The 18,846-nt window shown below is 40.8% G+C and overlaps 1 protein-coding gene across 3 annotated transcripts in view; it reads right to left on the reverse strand.

Annotated features, from left to right (window-relative positions):
- The window catches only part of B3GNT2 (UDP-GlcNAc:betaGal beta-1,3-N-acetylglucosaminyltransferase 2), a 29,512-nt gene extending 11,295 nt beyond the window's left edge, over positions 1-18,217 (reverse strand). Inside the window, exon 1 of one of the 3 annotated variants that reach the window (XM_030557940.1) lies at positions 17,700-18,217. The gene's annotated coding sequence lies outside the window, so the exon portion shown is untranslated. Of the gene's footprint in view, positions 1-15,656; positions 15,735-17,077; positions 17,275-17,699 lie in introns of those variants that run through there. The other 2 variants (XM_030557943.1, XM_030557942.1) reach the window with 2 other exon arrangements.
- Positions 18,218-18,846: the final 629 nt, after the last annotated feature.

Genomic DNA, 18,846 nt, shown 5'->3' on the forward strand with positions numbered 1-18,846 from the left:
GCAGTACATTTAAGTTTGGTACTGAACTATATTCCTCTCTTTGGGCTGGGAGCATTGTGAAGGCAGTGAGTTGAGGGGGAAAAAAAAGAGGAATACTGGCTGTACTAACACCTGTGAGACTAAATGAAAAACATCTAAACCTAAGTTGATAGAAGGGTAGCTATAACTCATGACCCCAGTTCAGAGGCAGCGCTTTGAAAACTTCAAAACAGAGAGGAGGAAAATGAGACAATTGTCAGAAACCTGGCCACAGCATTTTTGATGCCCTAAATGCCTGTTTCCAAATTTCAAGAAACTACAGAAACCACAGTGTTCTAGGAAGGAATTAAGGTTTTCAGTAAACTTTTTTTTTGTTCAAGGTAAGGATGTACTTCAGCAATATTTTAAAATGGTGATAAGCAAACTTGTAGACAAGGGAGGTATAAAAAAAGGAATAGTTTGGGAGAAGAGTTACAGTAAATTCTGAATTGGGCAGTGACTGTGGAATCTGCAATGAGACAAAAAGGACTTAATTTTTTATAGATTTTTAAGGCCTGAACCAACCACTGAAATCAACTAGTTTGACCTCCTACCTCACCCCATAACATTTCACCAACTAATTACTTCAGCAGTCCAATAAGCTGTGGTTTAACCTGCAGAATCGCTTGATTTAAAGATTTCAAGTGATATAGAATCTACCTCATTCTTGAGTAAGTTGTTCAATACCCTGAATCATTAAGTTCATTACACCTTGATTCTGAGTTACATGGTTAACGTTTGAACTGTGTTTACTCCTTAATACACTCCCCTTTTGTTGTAAATTAAACACTTGACAACTCTAGCAAGTCTATCACAATGACTGGTTACCCTACTATTAAGTTGGTGACTGTCCAAACTATGTAGCCCCTCTCCCCTCTGGGGAAAAAAGCTCAATACTCTATAAAATGTTCTACATTACACCACACACCTAGCCAATAGTTCTCACCTTTGAAATATTCATTAGGAAGCAGTGATCTAGCCAGGATCCTAGTCTTAAAAAAAGCAAGCCAAAAAACTCTAGTTGGTACAATACAAAGTAGTATCATCCAAAGTGGAAGTCAGAAATTAGAAGTCAGAGGGAAAATAATGTATAAAAGAAATGTTAAGGACAGAATTTTAAGGGGGCTGGGGAGGCAAAATTAGTTTTTTCATCTGTAATTTCAAATTTCTCCTAGAAGATTCACCTCTCTGGACAGACATCCTAACTCATACGTACTAGTGTACAATCTAGCAAAATTAAAACAGAATTCCTCTTTTTTTCTCAAAAATGAAAGTTCTTCCTGTTGGCAATTAATCTTATCCTCCCCACACATTTAAAATGTAAAGGACACACAACTTGAATCCCTTCTGACACAGAATCTGCTCCCAATGTTTCTAACCCTTCTTGTCCTTTTCACCATTACTATTTTACCTTTAGAAATCAGACAAGTGAAACTAAAACCAGTGCTGAAGATGAAGTGTCCCTTCAATTTATACTATGCTATTATGTTTTCTGGATTATTTAGAACCTCATAGCATGGTGCCTGAAAGTATATTAAGGATTGTATATTCATACATTCTTAGCACCTAAACTTTATTACTCAGCCTGACCAGTGCCCATGGAAAACTAGGGCAAATGGTGAGATGTTGTCTGAGGACTCATTCTTTATTCATTCTTTACTTGTCTGGAATGTACATGGTTAAGCAGGGAAAAAAGTAATTTTTGTTTATATTATTCATTTCCCAATACTCAAGCAAGGTATTCAGTACAAAATGAGTTTAAGTCTTATTTCTAATGCATATTCTTTTGAAAGTATTTTACAGTTGTAACCCAGTGCAAATATTGATAGACAAATTTGTTTTTATTCCTCTGCTGGGGATCTCTATTCTGGATGTAATTTATAGGTATTTATGTCCAAAGCCACTGACAGGAGAGCATTGTTAAATGAGAAATGCGACTAAATGTAAAACAATTTAAGTGTCCATTCAAGGGCCTACTGTGACTTAACTAAAATGGATTTAACAAATGACTTATGTTAAAACAGTTCAACTTCTGTAGGTGGACAGGAACTTAGTTTTACTAATTTGCCCTTTGGATATTATGCATTTTTCACTGATTAACACACTACTCTTAGTATTCTCACGTGTTCATTTCTTTCCCACCACACTCATTTTAGCCTTCTCACATTCTCCTCCAAAGACAGGAAGACATCTGCAGAAACATCTGTCTTCTTCCACAAAAAACAGCTTATGCATCTATCCCTCCACTGATGAGAATGGAACACTACTCCCTTTGGCACACAATGCTCTTCCATAAATCATTGAGAAGGGCCACCAAAGGACAATGTAAGGAGTGTCTTACTCCGGTACCATCACTTCCCTGTATCGTTAGTATTTAAATTCTTGGTCCATCCTGTACTAAAATCTTAGAGAATCCCAACCAAGATTTATAAAATTGATTTTTTATCATAGTTCATCTTTCCTGACATTTTATAGGCAAAACTCTCTTGGGTACTTCAGCTGGAGTGTCACCAGAATGTAGTCCGTTTGGAGAATAATATATGGAGAGATGGAGATTCGAGAACCATTTTAAGAAGTAAAAGAGAGGGGAAACCCACAGATGCACAGAATCCAAAGGGATGGTGGGGTCAAAAATCCAGAGGAAAATTAACCAGATGTTTAAGGAAGAAACCATTACTTGAATTTTAGCTATACCTACCAACTTCATCAAGGAAGGGATAACAATGGAGATTTACCCCAGTCCTCTCAAAAAAAAAATAAAAAATTAAGTTAAACGTCCATATCTAAGTTATTCCATTATATGATTACACTCAGCATGCTTTCTGTAAATTAACAGAAGAAGTATTTTATTGCCCAGCTCTAGTATCACTGACCTTGAAGTTTACTGGTAGCTATATAAAAACAACAAAGAATCCAGTTTGACCTGAATCAAAAATAAAGATTTTTGGTAATCAAATGAAGATAACAAAAGTTACATTTTCGATCAAATTAAACATTCTGTTTCTGGGCATTTTTAACCTTTCTTAATAAAAGCAAAGGACATGCTGGGCTAGAAAAGAAGGTGCCCCCTCATACCAAATAGCCCAGTCATAGGGCACTCACCTGGGATATGGGAAACTCAGGTCAAAATTCCTTCTCTGGAAAAGGGACGGAATGCAGGTCTCCCCCCTCAAAGATGAGTGTCTTAACTATCAAACTATATAGGCTACTCTGGGGTAGGCCTCTCTGAAGCCCTCCTGTTGAACCCATTTCATTTTGTATAAAATACCTATATAGGCTCTGGACCAGAGAGATTGAGAACACTGAAATACAGTGTACGGTGGAAGATTTATATTAACATCTAAATAACTTTGATGCCTAATTATCACTTTGGATACAAGAATACTTCAAGATTAAACATATTCCTTCTTTCAAGCATCAGAAGTCACTATAAGCATCCCTGAGCCATCCCAGAAGTTCTCCAGCAAAGGTATGGAGAAAGACACTTGACATTTGTGAAATTTCCAAAGTAAACAGAAATAAAAACTTTGTTTAAAGAAAACAGGGTGGATTTGACTTAAATCATTTTGATTTAAATTACTAGTCAGGAAGAGTCGATTTAATCATGGATCTCTATATAAAAGTGCATTCTTGTTGGTTGTTATAACCTAAATATATATTCTTCACTACTCAGTGTAGCTTTCATTTTTAGAAGGTACACGCTATACATTTTTAAAGTGATTTATTTTAAAAACTTTTTTCAGATTAGTTTTACAGCTATATCAGAAAATGAATGACTGTTTGGTTATTTCAAATACCAAAGATAATTGAAGCAGATATTTATGAAAACATTGAGAGGTGAACTATCATTAATATTTGGAAGATTTTCTTGCCATGCTATATTAGAAGGAGGACATCACCAGACCGACATTTAAATTGTTTTATTTAACTAAAACAACATTATGTATTCTGGATTTTTTTTCTTCAACAGCAAACATAATATTTTAACAAAACAAGCATATGAATTTTTGAATGTACTTAAACATTAAAGTTTTTTTAAAAAGGTTTGTTTTTGTTTAACTAAAATAGTTAAATGAATTTTTTTTTTAAAATACAAAAATTAAATAGACTACGTGAGCCAGGTCAACATGAGAAACTTAAAATATTGGCTTCTGCAGTTATCTCACCTGCATTTTCCTGTTTGTTCATAACCTGGAAAAGAAAAACAAACTTTTTCTAGGTCCCAAATGATTTCTCAATTTGGAATGAATTAGTCCAAAGGAAGAAAATATTTCTACACCAGAAGAAGCTACTGCTGTTAAAAGTGAGATGATCACTTCAACAGTCTCTGAATCCAAGTGCTTAAATAATTAAGTAACTTCCACCAGTTCACTGGTGCGACTTTCTTTAGATCATCAAACATATTTCTTGAATGGTTCTTATTCCCAAACTGGGTCTCTTTTACGGCCTGCTGCCATTATAGGTTTTCCCTTCTAGTGAGAGAATGTATGGAAGATCTCAAATCAATGAAGGCTACACTCAGACCTCAAGACTTGTGGAATATGATGCTCAAGCAGTTTCACTTTTGTTTCTACTGCCTGTCCCTCCCTTCTCACATTTATCTCCAGACTTCTTCTCCTTGTCCCAACAATCTTCTATTCATTGAACTTTTTGAAACTTTCCACTTATAGAGAGAAGTAAGGGAGTGACTCTGTGTACACAAATTTGCAGAGGGACAATAGGGTTGAGGTCTGTTATTTCTCACCTCTCTATAATTTATTTAAAAACATTTTTGCTCTTAACAAGCATGTTATCTCTGGAAACAAATCCACAGTTTGAGAACTGCAAAATTAAGCATCTCTGATGGTATCTTCTAGACTGAGCAATGAGTCCCACAGGGTAGATAGAAACATTAACCTAAATAATCTATACAGAAGCCCCTTGAACGCCATAAGATTGGGTCCCTAATCCATGAACTATTAGAACTCATTTACAAAACTTTCCTTAAACATTATATGAATATATTGTCTCATACTATAAAATTAGAATTTATAATCCCTATTCCATGATGAGATATCTTTGAGTTCTAATGTATCTTAATTAAAACTTTAGATGGATTTTTTTGATAAAACGCTTTGAGGAAAAAACCTATCGTAATTTAAATTACAAAAATCAAATTTAAATAAATAAATCTGATTGTATTTATTTTTTAAAAATCTTTTTTTATCCACCCTGAACAAAAACTAAACTTTCAGACACTCATGCATTACAACAAAAAGGCAAAATCTCAATTTTAAAAAATACTTTGCAGGTCACACAGAAGTGTCTCATACAACCAAGAATGCACCAATCTCTAATTCCACCCCCATATATTCAAATATTTCTCAAATTCATCTTCCTGCAGCACTAAAAAAAGTAACTTGGCAATGCTTACCAATTCAACTAAAGGAGCCTTATCTTCTCTTGTGTGGAGGACTGGAGCAGATCCACAAACTTATTGGTTTGTTCCTGGACTTCTTCCATGGATATTCTGAGAGCTTTCACCACCTTCTTAAGAAGCTTCTGGCCATTTGAAATCACTTGAAGGGCACCTGGAGAGATGACTGCCTCACCTGGGAAAGATAAGGATATGGCCTGTGGAGATGGGAACTATCTTCTCAGGTTCTTCCTCTTGGTGTTGAAGAGGAGAGGTCTTGAACAAGGGTTGCAGAGGCACATGGTCAGCTCTGGATGTTGTAGCTGAAGTAGACAGTCTCTTTTGTATTGCTTAGTTCTGCTCTGGACGTACCACAGACCCCAGTGGCCACCTTGGAACTGATTAATATGGTCAGAGTGCCTAGATTCTAAGAAATCAATGCCCTTGTTCTGATGACAGAATGTCCCAATACCTAGCTCCAGAGTAAGGTCTCGGTCCCATATATGATGGTGTTGTGGCCACTTTTGAGGAGAGCATATGTTTGAGGCTCTATCATCATCAGACTTTCAATGAGGCATTGTCCGGTTCCACTGGAGGAGCTAGGTCCTTCAAAAGCAGCAAAGAATCCTGTGGCACCTTATAGACTAACAGACGTTTTGGAGCATGAGCTTTCGTGGGTGAATACCCACTTCATCAGATGCATGTAGTGGAAATTTTCAGGGGCAGATATATATGCAGGCAAGCTAGAGATAATGAGGTTAGTTCAATCAGGGAGGATGAGGCCCTATTCTAGCAGTTGAGGCGTGAAAACCAAGGGAGGAGAAACTGGTTTTGTAGTTGGCAAGCCAATCACAGTCTTTGTTTAATCCTGAGCTGATGGTGTCAAATTTGCAGATGAACTGAAGCTCAGCAGTTTCTCTTTGAAGTTTGGTCCTGAAGTTTTTTTGCTGCAGGATGGCCACCTTAAGGTCTGCTATAGTGTGGCCAGGGAGGTTGAAGTGTTCTCCTACAGGTTTTTGTATATTGCCATTCCTAATATCTGATTTGTGTCAGTTTATCCTTTTCCGTAGTGACTGTCCACTTTGGCCAATGTACATAGCAGAGGGGCATTGCTGGAATATGATGGCGTATATTACACTGGTGGACGTGCAGGTGAATGAACCGGTGATGGTGTGGCTGATCTGGTTAGGTCCTGTGATGGTGTCGCTGGTGTAGATATGTGGGCAGACTTGGCATCGAGCTTTGTTGCATGGATTTGTTCCTGAGCTAGAGTTACTATGGTGCGGTGTGCAGTTACTGGTCCTTCAAAGTAGAGGATAGGGCTTCGGGCATCATTAGTGCCAAGGAAGTTTGATGTCTTGGTGCTGACACAGCTGCCAATGTTGGTAAAAGGGGTGATTCTGACTCCAGAAGAATTAAGAAGTCCTTCAGTGCTATAAACCTCTGGGATGCACAAGTGTCTCAGTTCTGATTTCTCTCTCAGCACTAGTTCAGGCTTCCATGTAGAGGCTGATGGCACAGCAGACAGTGTAGAAGGCAGCAGTACCAGAGCAGGCTGTGGAAGTGCTGATGTTGATGCTACTATATGAGCTGTTCTAGGTACTGAGGCCATGTCTACATCTAAAATTTTGCAGCGCTGGTTGTTACAGCTGTATTAGTACAGCTGTATAGGGCCAGTGCTGCAGAGTGGCCACACTTACAGCAACCAGCGCTGCAAGTGGTGTTAGATGTGGCCACACTGCAGCGCTGTTGGGCGGCTTCAAGGGGAGTTCGGAGAACGCGAGAGCAAACCGGGAAAGGAGACCAGCTTCGCCGCGGTTTGCTCTCGCGTTCCCCGAACCACCCTGCAAACCGCAGGGAAGGAGACCTGCTTCCTCGGGGAACGCGAGAGCAAACCGCGGCGAAGCTGGTCTCCTTTCCCGGTTTGCTCTCGCGTTCCCCGAACCACCCTGCAAACCGCAGGGAAGGAGACCTGCTTGCTCGGGGTTCCGGGAACGCGAGAGCAAGCCGGGGAAGGAGACCAGCTTGATTACCAGAGGCTTCCTCCTTCCACGGAGGTCAAGAAAAGCGCTGGTAAGTGTCTACATTGGATTACCAGCGCTGGATCCTCTACACCCGAGACAAAACGGGAGTACGGCCAGCGCTGCAAACAGGGAGTTGCAGCGCTGGTGATGCCCTGCAGATGTGTACGCCTTCAAAGTTGCAGCGCTTTAACTCCCTCACCAGCGCTGCAACTTTCTGATGTAGACAAGCCCTGAGTTTCTTGCCGATGATGGAGGCTTTGGCAGTACCACCTTCCCTCAGCCCTGCCAGAGGTGCTTCAGTGCCCAGATGAAGCTGAACTTCAATGGCAACTGCTGAGACTGAGTGGTGTCAAGGGAAGGCCCTGCTCAATCTCTTAGTGGGAAAATGATTCCCTGGCTTACCCACTTCCTTAGACTTTACTGACATATTGGTGAGTCGCAGCTCCCAGGCTCTTGGATTCTGAGGGGCCACACAAGGAAGCATGTTTCAAAGATCCCAGGTCAGATGCCAGCCTCAAAGATCTATTCTTTAAGAACTGCAGACAGGATTCCCTATCCTCTCTTGTACGAGAGTTAAAGAACTTGCAAACTGAACATCTTCCAGTGATACACAATTCCTTGAGGCCATCAAGACACGGGTCCATCAGTCAGGGGCACTGTTCTGTGATATACACAGCAATACTTGAAATTAGAGGACCTGGAAGAGGCCACTCTGGATCTAAAACTACATTTAAAATAGAAATAAGAATGCTTAAAAACACCAAAACACAAACTTACCAACGGGCAAACTAACTACTAAAAACTAGAGTAACTACACAGGTAGAATAGTCGCTGGCTATCATATGGACAGCGAGCACTCAAGTCTCAAAGCCAAGAGGAGAGGAAAGGAACTGAGAAAGGGCTAGCGCATTCCACCATTATATGCCCTCAACGTGAAGCATGAAGAGTCTCAAAGTGCATGTCCAGAAATCCAAAACATTGCAAACTTAAGAGCATGAGTCACCTGAACACTAGTAATGGAATGTACCATATATACACATTCATAAGCCAATTTTGTAAGTAAAAAGGGAAGCACCAGAAAAGGGGGTTGGCTTATGAAGGGGTATAGAGAGGGAGAGGTGGGACACAACCCCTCCCCACAACAGAGGGAGCAAGGAGAGGCAGCACAGGCAGCAGAAGGGAAGAGGTGGGGCCAGAGTCTCTCTGCTTCTGGCCATGCTACTCTTTCCCCCCAGCGTCCAAAGCAGCTGCTGCTCAGGGGCTGACAGGCGCAGCCGTGCCGCTCAGCTCAGCCCCGCCCCCCCAGGGAAGACTGGCCGCACTGCCCAGCCCAGCCCACTGGAAAATGCTGAGCTGCGCCACCTGGTCTGGCCTGCTGGAGCAGGCTGCTGGAGTAGCTCCAACCAGGCCAGAGACATCTTCCTCTGGCCCTCCCCAGATAAGGTGGGAAGAGATGGGATGAGGAGAGTGCGGGGGTCCCAGGCTAGGGGTGGGGTCACATGGGGGGTGGTCACCGGGGTTACGCCCCTGACCTCCAGCTTTTCCCCACCAGTTGCTGTCCCGGCTTGTCAGGGTAAGCAGCTGGCACACTGGGACACTTTGTTTATTTAGGTTTACCTCCGTGCCTGCAGATGCTTGAGGTAAACAAACTATCTCGGCCTGCCAGTGGCTTATCCTGATGGCCCGGGAGCCAAAGTTTACTGACCCCTGAAATCATAGGGTCGGTTTATGAATGGGTCATAACCATTTTCACTTATCCATCTTGTGGGGCGGGGGGTCAGCTTATAAACGAACCAGCTTATGATCAAGTATATACAGCACTTTTAGACAAGCACTCGAAGGAGAATATTTTCTTCATTTCAATTTATTCAACTAGATCAGTTCAATGACTAATTCATTCAAAGGTGAGAAATGACATGCAGTTTAGAAAACAGGAAAAGCTTGTTTTTCTTTTTCAAAATATGAATAAAAAAGTAGGTGTGAGTGGATGAACTCTACAAAATATTGAAGGACGTGGTGACCAGAAAGAATCAGTTTAATTCACTACCTATAGGTAGTACTTTCTTTCTATAATAAGTCATATAAAACATGTTTTGATAATTTTTGTGTATCACTTTTAAAGTTTTTTTCAATTAACTAATAAAAACCATTTTACAATGCTGTATTTGTGATTTAACGGTCTTCAAATTTCTACCCAAATAGAGTGTGAGACAAATCACAAAGTTGCACCAGCTTAATTAAAGGTTTAAATGAACTTGGTTAAAACAGTGAAAAAAATTGTGCGGACACTCTTACTTTAGATAAAACCAGGTTTAACATACATCAATTTTGTTGTCAAAAATAAAGAGGTTCGCATTGGTTTAAAAACCAATTTAGCTTGTTGCAACTTTCTTGTATAGGCATGGCCACAGTCTCCTACACATTCAGTCCAATACCATGTATACTCTGCATTCACTTTAAAGAAAAAAATTATGAAATACTTAAGTCATGAAGTCAAACTATTCTACTATGAATAATTACGATTAGTTTGATATGTTTAAAGCTCACTATTTACAGCCTTGTAAAGGTGCATTTTCAGACATATAGTGAAGTATGCCATTAACCATAAAAGAGATACACATTACACACACAGATTTCTTGCAACAACCTTAACTTTGGCCATCAGTCAAGAAGAAATTCTGCTGCCAGACTGAAGTAGTAACACATTATTTGTCTAAAAGATATACTACCACATTCTTTCGTTCCAAGCTCTAACCTACTTTAATTAGATATTAAAACAATGTCTAAATAATTCTCTCCTCACCCATCCCACAACTAAAGCTATCACTTTATTAGTGACATTTAAAAAAACCAAACTTTGTTTTAATCATGCATTTCCCTTTGGTGGTCTGCAGTTGCAGTTAAACACTACTGTCAAAGTAGTGCAGACACTGAATTCTGGTGCATAAGTAAATAAAAACAGCAATATTAATGTCAACTTCAACACAAAGAAAAACCATATTTACCAAAATGGTCAAGCTCTTAACAGTATTATATATAACAGTTGGAGCAACGTAGGAAATAATGCAAAGACTTCAAAAATGCACCTTAGGATAATTTCAAATACAAAAACGAACAGAAAAAAAAATTCATGTTCAAACAAACAAAAAAAAACACCTTACTTGATGGCCAGTTATATTTTTAAATATGGAGCAAGCAAATTTTCTACTCAGCAATGCTGTTCATGTACTTTACATCCAAAATTGGAAACACGCAGAATACAGCCTATACTGCATTACATTAGATTCACAAGCAAATGTAAAAATTAATCCCTTTTCCCCATGCTTTCAATTTAAAATAATCTAATCTGTTTGATTAGTTTATGATTATTGAATTTAATCAAGCTCTAAAAGAACCAGTTGTTTTTCCTCCGTTTCTATATTCTTGGAAATAATCTGGGCACAAGTCTACTAAGGCATTCGAAGCAGATGTTTGTAAAATTTAAAATAAAACTACTCTATCATACCACAGTACGTTCCCATCTCCACAATCTACCACCCTCAATATCAAGGCCACCATCTTGGTGGCAAAGAACAGGACAAGAATCTGCTTGAAGCTATTCAAAGCCAACCTAAGCTACAATTACAATCAAGTCTGAGTTCCCCATTTCAACATAATTCTAATTTGCACTGTAAACAGGACTTTCTCTCTCTTACGTAGCCAGGCTAAAAGCCTTGGATGTTTCCAACAGAATTAAGATCCATTCTTCATTACAAATTGGAACTATGTTGTAAGCAGGTCAGGGGATAACTGTGTTGAAACTGGATCCTCTGAATGCAGTAATCGCAGTGTAGAAAGGTGCTTAGCTGGCTGAAGGTATCATTGAGCAATCCAGAACATTTTCAGATTCCTCTGAGATTACTTCTTCTCCTGATCACACCTTGCTGACCTGAGGAGCAAGATGCTGGGGATCAGGTATTTCACATGTATGTCCCATACAAATGTTCAGGGCAATACTACCAGGACAATGTATCAAGTTAATTTTTCAAGCATACAAGCCAGACGTTGCCATGAAAGTTGGGGATGCCCCCCACCAACATGGTTTAGGAGCAACATCATGGTAAGAAATCCAGGCTCCCTGCCCTCCTCCACCCATAATGCTGTTGGAAAAGAAGGGTGCTAGCATTCCTATCTGGATGCTACGCCAACCTAAAGTATCCTGATATCAGCCTCTCACCAGTAGGTTTCTGATATATATTAAATGTTCATCCATTGACTACTGGAAGGAAGAAGGAGCTTTCCACTTCCCATACTTCTGCTCCTAAATTTGGAGAAGTTAGTTAACTGCTACTATCTTTCCCCTCAGCATCTATTTCTTTGGATCCTTACTTGTGAATAACTCCAGTTGCTTATCTTCTCCTGTCCTCTGGCCCTCCAAGCAGCAGCAAAGTGAAGTTAACATAAATACTAGATGTATTGCTGTGTACAGGATTCTGAATAAAGATTCACTATTGCTAGAGTTTTGTCAATTTCACTTTGCTGCTTAGAAAATTTATGAGCAGCAGCAGGCACGCTATAGGTATCTGCAGATTTAGAAAGGCAGCACTGCATCATAAGATTATCCTTACAACCATAAGTGTTAGATATTTTTCTCCTTCATTGTTTAAATTTTGCAGAAACTGATGTTTAGCCCCTCTAGTGAGCACCTCAGGGGAAGTTTTCTTCCTGACACTGGTATTTCAAAACCATTAGGCTCAGTCATAAAGCCTTCATCTGCAGATAAAATGCATATATGTCATATTAAAGAATCTCAGTTTAAAAATCAGAAATATATACTAGTAAAAATCAGTGACCGATGACCCACTAAGAACACACCAAGTGTATTCAAGTTTTGGTCTAATACATGTGCCTTTCATAGTAAGTAACTTAGGGCATATTTTCTTATGCCTCAAATAGATTGTTTACATGTCTACTTTGAAAGGTTTTGAGTATTCTTATTTATTAATATAGTATATGCTGCAGCTAGAATTACAGACTTTTTGGCTGTGGTAGTGGGAGTGAGAAGCTGGAGAATAATTAATGCAAGACTAAGGCCTGATCGACACACAGACCCTGTACCAGTACAATTATTTTCAGCTAGAGGTATGTTGGGGTGGACATAGTTATACAAGTATAAAAGACCCTTATACCAGCACAGTTTATTCTCAGTCACATAAAGGAATAAGCTGTATTGATATAATCACTTTTATGCTAATATAACTGTTTCTACACTGGGAGGGGTTTGTACTACTTTAACAATACCTGTACAATTAAGTGGTATAACTTGTGTGGTTTGACAAGGCCTAAGGATTCCTTCATGTTAACAAAATAAGGTATCACCAACAACAGCCTTGGGTTTTACTACTTTGAGCAAGTTTTCAGTTAAGCTTGAGTGAAACACCATTCACAATACAAAACCTTAATAGATAAACATTTTTTCCTGAACAGCAATTCAACAAGTTCTGACTATCAAAGTTACAAAAAAAGACTAAAAAAATTATTTTTCCAAAATAAAACAAATCTTTTTGCTGACCAATCTGATGAAATTATTTCATCAATTCTCCATTTGTGTTAAATAAACCAAACAGCACACCCATCATACTCTGGGGTTTTTTCTCTCTCTTATTTAAATGTTAATTGCTTCTCATGAGGTTTCTATTCAGCCATTCTTTTGTACTATGGTGAATTGTGTATTTTAATGATCCAGCCCTTTCACTGCATTACACATGTCCTAGAAAATTGTGAAGGTTTATGTGCCTCTTTTAAGCTCAAGGTCCCTGATTCCCCAACCACTGAAATCAGTGGAAAAGATCCCATGACTTGAGAGGTGCAGGATCAGGCCCAAAATCCCTATAGAGTATTTCTATGAGTAGAGGACCCAGACTTTGCTATCTCACATCTGCTTAGATGTGTATACTCCAATCTGCAGTCAATGACTTGTCAGTTTTGTGCTAAAACGAGAAAAAATAATTCTTAATATGTTCCCAAATGACACTCTTCCTTCTCCATTCCAATTTACTGCCACTACTTTTCTTGTAGGCAAAAATAAATTGCATCACTGAGTGACAGCAGAAAGGGATAAAATATGATACATATCTCCCATAAGGTGACAATATGACATAACAAATGTTTATTGACAGACAGACTAAGTTATAGTGGATTTTAACTGTATTCTTTCCCAGAAAAATACACATTTCTTACTTATTATGTAGCCAACATTCACTTAAATGTAGATCTAGAGAATACTGTGTTTTACACTGTACAAAATATCCAGAAGTTATTCAGTGATTCCTTGTGTACAAAGCACAAGGATCCTAACATTTTGTTAAATAAATTAGAAAGGTTTTATGCAAGGGTTCCTTCAAAGAGGTATTAAAGATTGAAACAAAAATTAAAACTCAGCCTGTTTTTTTGTTTGTTTAAAAGATCTTATGGATTTTTCAAAGATATTTTGGTTTTTTCCCCTTTCCAAAGTCAGCACTCAAGTAACTGAACAAAACGCTGTACATACACATGAGAGGAAAAAAACAAACAAACAAACAAAAAAACTCAGCTTTACACTTTTTGGTTATAAGTAACAGCCAGCCAAAAATGTAAACATAAAAATGCACAGACTGACTGCATATTTTAAAAAGCTCAAACTACCAGACACCAGTTAAATTTGTTTCTTATGTTGTTTCCACTATGAAAAAAAATATTCTGATGGAATTAAATGAAAACTGTTACACCATCATATCTGCATAGTTGATTTAAAAAAATAAAAAAAAGGAAAGCCAGCAATCATTCTTGTTAGGTCCACCCTCGAGAAAAATTCAATTTTCAAGCAAAATTTCTGACAGTACGTCTTTTGTTTCTTTCAAGTTACATAAAGAAAAACCAATCCCTGACCTTAAATATTTTTACAAAAGAGGATAAAAGAATAGTAGTCAACAGTATCAAATGCTTAGCATAACACAAGGTAGGACTGAAATATGCAAAATGCAGGTCTAGAAAATCAAGTTCAGTCACCCTGGATTGCGTTTTATAGTGTTATTAACAGTCATGTGCCATCAACACATGGAATGTGGCAGTGTTTGGGATATGATCCATAAAGCTGAAGTAAAAGGCTCCTCCTGTCATCTAAAGCAGCAAAGATTTCTCAACACACTCTGGACAAACGCAGATGTCAAAAATTAAATCTAGCAACAGAGAAAACAGGGTGACAGTTCAAAATAAAATCCTGAAGAATAATACAAGTTTAAGAAAGGATTTTAGATTTTAAGAAAAACTAGCAGAAAATCTGAAATGAAATGGGGACTAAAAAAAGTGGTGTTATAGTGTGCAGCTATACAACTAGTACTTTAGGGGATGGTGCTCTCTTATTTTTTAATCTGTAATGCAAACCTAACCTGAGAAGCTATACAGCATGAGTGTAGAGAACTCAGCAGTTTGCATTAACAAAAACCACCACATAATATTTACTCAAAAAGGAGACACCACAACACCGCTATGGTATTGAGAACACTGGCCTTGCAAGCTTCTTCCCCTAAGATCTCATACCATTTCAACTACATGAATGGGAGCACTAGGGTAGGTTGCCTATTTTCTCCACTGTCATCTAACCCTGTTCAGAACGGGTCTAGACTCAGTGGTGAAGTCCGTGACAAATAGTCTAAGATAGTCCTACCACAGGCAGAACTGCAGCAGCAGGTTGCAAACGATAGAGGATCTGACTATAGAGCTTGTTTTCATGGGGACTGTTCTTAAAATCACCTTAGTTAAATCCCTCCTAGACTCACTTTTTCCAAGCCTCTAATAAACAGGCAAAAAAACTTAAGGCCCCAATCCCACAAATGTTTAGGATCGATGGGGCCTACTCAACACGTGAAAATTAAATACGTGCATAAGTATTTGCGGGATTGGGACATAAAAATATGTTCGCCTAGTGCATCTTGTCTTATCCTTATCTCTTTAGTTGTAACCTTCCCATAACAAAGACTACCATTATATTTGAGTCCTATCCAACACCAAGAATATCATCAATGCTTAAAAGGACAACAATGGGTACGCGCTGAGTTTGCCACCAATAGTGGAGAGAACAGATTTCAGGTGCTATTACTTGTCTTGCAAGTAAAGAAAACAATCAAATATTTTGGTGACAGGCAGTCCCTTTACTTTGTCAAAGGCAAATAAGGACACAAGAGAAATTGAGCATCACTTACAGAACAGAGCCTTTGACTAGGTGTCAGGAAACTCAAACTACTTGCTGCTCTACCACTGATCTGCTGTGCAATCTTCAGCAAGTCACTTCACCTCTCTATACCTCAGCTTCCCCTTTCTGAAATGCAGATAACAATATTTCCACTCCTTTGTAAAAAGCTTTGAGATCTATGGATGAAAGGCGCTATACAAAATTATTAACTACATTCTGTGCTTCATAAACCTACTCATCTCCATTGTGAAACTTTATCACAGGAGATGTAAATAGGCAGGTAGTAACAGCATGATATATTTAAAGAGAATCAAGTACAAAAGTAGGATTTGCCTTACTTACCAAAAGCCCCTCAGTAATAGTCTTAAGCTTATTCACAATTAAACAATATTATAACATAGGAGAATTAAGAAGGAAGACATTCATATTATCTATGATATTCGGATTAAAAAGGGACACTACCATTTTTTTAAAGTCAGACTCATCTAATTTAAACAATTATTACAAGCATCACTTCTAGTTTACAAGAAATTTCATTGACATCAAAGGGCTTTGGATCAAGTCACAATCAGTTTATAAAAACAACAAGGAGTCCAGCGCCGCCGGACTCCTTGTTGTTTTTGTAGATACAGGCTAACACAGCTACCCTGATACTTGACAATCAACTTAACTGTTTTCCCTCTATACATTGTCAGTCAGTTTCCCATTTGTTTGTTGGGGATCTCTCTCTCAACTGAAAAGGAAAAAAAATCTGAGAACAGGAAAACTTGACTGTGAAACCACAAGAATTATCAGGGAAAGACAGGAGAAAATGTAATTCCTGAAACTACTTTTAGGTTAGTTTTTAAAAACTGACTAGAATGCAAGTTGACAGTGTCTCTTCAAAATGAAAAAATCTATGTATTTGTGAACAACTACTCTAGGAGTTTTCTTCAGAGGAGTTTATATTCATTCTTTCACTGCAATATTAAAATTGCTATTTAGCAAGCAATACATGTAGCCTTTTTAAATGTAGATTTTTAGTTTTCCTGAATGTAATCACTTTCAGTGAGACAAAATCAGGCAGGGACTTTAAAGCAGTGTATGAACTCAAGTGTCCCCTCAATCCATATCACTTAGCCAAACATCAGAGTTAATTATTAAGCTCTAGCAGGGTGGAATATTTTCTGGAGGTCAAACTAGAGGGTTTCTTGAGTAACTTCCATCATAAATTTTTCCCAGATGACTAAGGAATTGTGTGCTGCACTACCACATTCAGAGCAAACAAGATGATGTCTCCTAACAGAGTACAATATGTCTCGAGGAGGACTGAATAGTGTGATTTCATTAAAGAACTTATACATTCAGGACAAATTCTGCCAAGTATAGCATTTTTTCTTCCTTTCAATATACACAGAAGCATATTTTATATGCCTAAAGACTTCAACTCACCAGAAATTTGTTTTAAGGACCTAATTTGGGTAACAAAAACGGAGAACTAACATCCTGCAACTTGCTGACTTCTATGGCAGTGAAAAACGCCCCAATGTCACAACCAACGAAATCCAGCGTGGGAGGGGGGTCCCCCCGCTCCCTCCCCCAGTTTCCATCTGGCCGTGTCGGTCGTTGCACAACACCCATCACTGTCACATCCTGGTGCCTGCGCTTTCCCCAGATGTGTTCAGTCTGCCCGAGAATCCCCCCGCCCCAACATGTAAACCACGAAAACTTAGATTGGCTGGTGCAGATGTCATCCCTCTCGGCCGGTTGCAGGTAACTTTCCACAGCGAGGAGGAGAGTTTGTTACAGCATCTGACGCAGCCGATGCGGTGCTTTCACTTCTGGTCTCACACCGGCCTGCCAGCCCCATACCCCACCTTGCCAGCTGCGTATCAGCCGCTCCCCCTCCCCAAAGCACCTCGTTTCGGCCTGAAACTGCGCGTGGGCGGCTCGGGGGAGCGGGGCGGCGAATCGTTACGGACCCAGGGGCCTGTCAGACCCCATTTCCCTCACTCCCCCCTTCCTCCTGAGCGCGGCGAGTCGGGATCTGCAGTGGAAACAGCCTCGCACGCACCTTGTCAGACAACAGCTGGGCTCCGCGTCGGCTGTTCCTGTGGCGCTTTCCGGCTCCACCATGCTTCTCAGCAGCCGGGCTGCATCCTGCCGCCGCGCTCAGCCCCTGCGGCAGGGCGGGGGCTCCGGCCGGCCGGCCAGCGATGGAGCTCCCCGCCTCACCACTGGGGGGAGCGGAGCAGTCTCCTCAGCGGAGCTGGCGGGGGGGGTGGTCCCAGTCCCGGCCAGGAAAAGGGACGGGCGGCTGGGCTGGGCGGAGGCGCCTCCGCCCCTCGCAGGAGAGTCCCTGGTAGCGCGGCCACCTCCAGCGGCGGCCGCTTCTCCTCACCGGCCGGGGCGAGATCTCAAAGCGCTGGCGGCGTCGGCACCCGCCTCGAGGGCGGCAGGAGCCGCCGCCGGGACATGCTGGCGGGAAAATTACCCACTTGTTGCCCTCGCGCTCTGCTGGCAGCCGCTCGTGTGCCGCCCTGGCGCGCGCGCGCGCGGCCCCCTCCTCCAGCCCGCCACTGAGGCAGGCGGCGCGAGAGCGAGCGACCGGAGAGGCAACGCTCCGGACCCGGCAATCGGGCCACTGGCTGGGTTGGAGGGGGCGGGGGGAGGTGTCGGCGCCGCGGCCCTCTGGGCCCCGCCTTTCAGCCCGCCTGCCTAGCCAATGAAAAGAGTCCATCGATGGGGTGGGGGTTGCGGCGGCTCCTGAAGTCGGGGAAGGGGGAGGTGAAGGGAACTGGGGGGAAGGGGAGGAAAGTTCGCTCTATCGCAGTGTCTCCGTCACAGCGCGGCGGCTTCTCCACAGGCAGGGCCCAGCATCCCTCTGGCAGCCCGTGCTGCTGCTGCGGACTCCGGCAATTCTATTGCGAGTCTTGTGCTCGCTCGCTTTCTTAAAGCCCCAGCTGCGGGGCTGAAGCGAAGCTCCCCCCCTCCCGTGTTGCTAGCCCTCCCAGTTGCAGAGTAAAGCTTGAGCACACCGACCAAGTGCCCCCTAAAGGCTCAGGGACCTGATACAAATAATCCGACATTTGTTAGGTACAAATAATCTCCTGGGTTTTAACTCAATCTCATGATTTTGAGGATTTGATCACCTGGGATTGGCAATACAGAGGACCCACTCTATGTCTGACATCACAGCACGATGGGATTGCCACACACGG

The sequence above is a fragment of the Gopherus evgoodei genome, chromosome 3, assembly GCF_007399415.2.
Source record: "Gopherus evgoodei ecotype Sinaloan lineage chromosome 3, rGopEvg1_v1.p, whole genome shotgun sequence".
Taxonomy (NCBI): Eukaryota; Metazoa; Chordata; order Testudines; family Testudinidae; genus Gopherus; species Gopherus evgoodei.